This window comes from Dendroctonus ponderosae, unplaced genomic scaffold, assembly GCF_020466585.1.
Source record: "Dendroctonus ponderosae isolate FM_Combo_2020 unplaced genomic scaffold, Dpon_F_20191213v2 Dpon_F_20191213_3, whole genome shotgun sequence".
Taxonomy (NCBI): domain Eukaryota; kingdom Metazoa; phylum Arthropoda; class Insecta; order Coleoptera; family Curculionidae; genus Dendroctonus; species Dendroctonus ponderosae.
In genome coordinates this window covers 522,079-525,306 of record NW_026018508.1, presented here as the reverse complement: position 1 = coordinate 525,306, position 3,228 = coordinate 522,079, and the positions used below count along the sequence as shown (strand labels likewise).

The 3,228-nt window shown below is 40.4% G+C and overlaps 1 protein-coding gene across 1 annotated transcript in view; it reads left to right on the top strand.

Moving 5' to 3' along the window:
• The window catches only part of LOC109542563 (replication factor C subunit 5), a gene marked incomplete at its 5' end in the record, with an annotated part of 45,862 nt that overhangs the window by 40,128 nt on the left and 2,506 nt on the right, over nucleotides 1-3,228 (top strand).

Sequence of the window (3,228 nt, the reverse complement as noted above, 5' to 3'; positions counted from 1 at the left end):
GTATCGTACAAACGTGGTAGGAATGTAGCCGGTATTTATTTGGTGCCTGGGAAAGTGTCAGTTATTGTGCTCTGAGTGCCCCTGGAAGGCCCTGATTCGGTTATGTCCAATACTTGTTCCTCTGTGCCTGGAACGCGAAAATGGATTGTCGTACACTATCTTCCTGGAACCACTCTCCTCGCCCTTTGTTGGCGTGAGTTCTTTCAGCTTATGCTATGTTACTGTAGCATTTCCCCTGAACTAATCGCAGATCCGCCAATTCGTGAAAGGAAATTCAAAGAAGTCACAGTTTGACAAATTACGGTTTTTATTGACAAGGGTTATCCACCTGTAACTATCTGTTAATGACAAAAGACATCATTGGTGCTGGGCCTTTTCATCAAAAAATTGTAGAAGAGAACTTTTTTGATATAAAATTTTTTTGTAATTTGAAGCAAAGTTAGTAATTTTTCTTTTTGAATGCTTAAGTATTCCAATATGCTACCAATTAAACATGGAACCATTTCAAAATAATGCTTAATAACAAAGTTGAAATTCGATCTTCAACTGTTAATATCTTCTAGAAATTTTCGAAAAAAAAATTTCTATATTTTTCTCGTACTCCCCAAGTGAGCCTCCATCACCCCTTAAAAGGAATGACGTCAATTTTGAATGACCCTGTATACCGAGAAGTGACAATATGGATAAATTAATAATGCAGGATAAGCCAAACGGCGCGCGTAGTAGAGGACGGTCTCCCTGCCGCTGGAAAGATACCATCGGGCAACTTCTCCCCACTGATATTGAGACCGCTCTACGTGGAACAGCTAATTGATCGCGATGGGGCTATACCATCAAACAGGTAATCAATACACTTGAGGGGACCTGACGGAGACCGGAAATTACATTCATGACTTGTCACTACACGTCTGCCAAGACGTTATATTAAGAAGAAGATGATGGTCCAATTGGTTACCTTTCCTAGACACCAAGACTTCCAATAAGGCCAACTGTTGGTTTTGTTCATATTTCATGGTAAATTGTATATCTGGATGTTGTCTGTTCAGGTGGCCGAGGAATTTGTCCAGGTTGTCGCATCCATGTCTCCATATCACGAAAGTGGCATCGACATATCGATACCAGATGGTCGGTTTAAAGGGGGCGGTTTTCAAAGCAATTTCCTCGAATTTCTCCATGAAGACAATTGCTACAAGCGGGCTGAGTGGGCTCTTAATGGTTACTCTTTCCTTATGTCCGTGGAAGTCTTCATTCCACAGGATCTAGTTGTATGGATTCGTTTATGGGCACTTTTGTGAACAGTGGCACGACATCAAAGCTGACTAGCATGTCCGTTGGTTCTAATAAAACATTTAGAGTCTCTGATATGTGTGTCTGTGGATCCTTCATGTAGTAGCAGAAGAAAAGCTACGGAAAACGGAAAAGGGTGAATTTTGGGTAATCCATACAAAAGTGGTGGAAGGGCCTCTGACTTAATGATTTTCTTCATGACGGTCTCGTTCAATGACGACATTTTTTTATCAGGCGGTTAATATTCCTGAACTTTACCTGAGTTGGGTCTTTCTTGAGCTTTGTGTAAGTATCTGGAGGTCTTGAATCTTCTGCTCATAGTCTTCTCTGTTCATAATGACAGTAGCAGTGCCTTTGTCAGTTGGCAGGACAACGATCGTGGTGTTCTCTCTTATTTCTTGCAGAGCTTGTTGTTCCTCTCCCCTTACGTTGCTTGGCGGTGGTTTTGCTCTCCGAAGGATTTGGGCGGTTTCCACCCGTATTTCATTTGCAACTTGTTCCGGAAGTCCTTGCAGCTCCGCTTCGGTTTCAGAGATGACCACCTTCTCTATTGGAACCATTTTTGAACTTATTTTCTCCCTTCGCCAAAGCAGAGTGCTCCTCAGGTGTTAGGTTATTACTGTTGAGATTAACCACAGTTTGTGCTGGGTCCGGGCCTGGTGTTGTCCGAAAACCACAAGTTTCAAGCAATGGCACCCCCCACTAATTTTGGGGAACGTATATGCAGGGTTATTAATTGATGCATTTGAAAACTTTTTGCGTCGTTGAAAAAAATGTCGTCAGTTGAAAAAAGTTGAATAATTACATTAATCGAGGACGGATGGTCAACGAAAATAGTAGCTGAGAGATTTGGAAAATCGAAGAGAACCAAATAAATTACTAATTAAAACAAGCTTGTGACAAACATTGTACGTATATTTGGCTTATTCCACAAAGCCTGATTTACCGAAATCAGGCAAAGTCGCCCTTAGTAGTCGTCTGCTTTTATGTATCGTCAACTGTACATTTCACTGAACGGTACAGCAATCCATGGAAAATCAATATTTGTGCCAACTTAAGTTTGTGCTGAATATTGTCACAAGTCTATTTCGAACGTGTGTCTTGCAGTGTGTGTTGACCAGCGACTTGAACGCCACGCTCGCCCGATCTAAATATTTTGAACTATTTTGCTTGGGGACATCTAAGACCAATCGTTTCTGAGACGACAGTAAATAGCCGTGAGAAATTGATTCGCAGTATTAAAAACGCTTGTGGTAAAATAAAAAATAATGTTGTTCAAATAACAGCTGCGGGTAATATACTAGTTCCTCGATGCCAAAAATATATTGAGGCTGGATAAATGCACCTTGAGCAATTATTGTAATTTTTGAAGTGATAAATTTTTATGGAAGGGTAAACCGATTTTTCTCGGTCACGGCGAGCCGTAACTGCGGCTCCCACTCCGGCCTCTTCGCGCCTGAGTCTTGGGACGCACATATGCACTTTGAATTCGACATTTTTCTCTTAGTGCGGGTGCATCTGTAGATCTGATGAACTTTTCAAATACACATTGCGTTATTGAACTGATAGTGTTTTGATTTATCAATTATGGAGGGTGATATTATTGTGTTCGGTGCAGTTTATTTTATAACGCTGATAACAAAGAATCAACAAACTATCAAGGGAGAAGCTGCAGATACTGCAAATACTATGTTAAGGGTGCTCATGTACTAAATGCCTCTTCGAGTTTTGCCTTCTTTTAAATTTCCAAATAAAGTGCACACACACAATTATACACACTAAAGCAGTTTAAGTGCATAAAAATGCGGATCGTCGATCAATTTGCAGAAAAATGTATTACAAACTTGTGAAAATCATCTTCAAACGACCGCGTATTTATCATTGCAAATGAGATTGCACATTGCCGTGTACTGTTAAATATTGTTTTAAGAACTAACATTC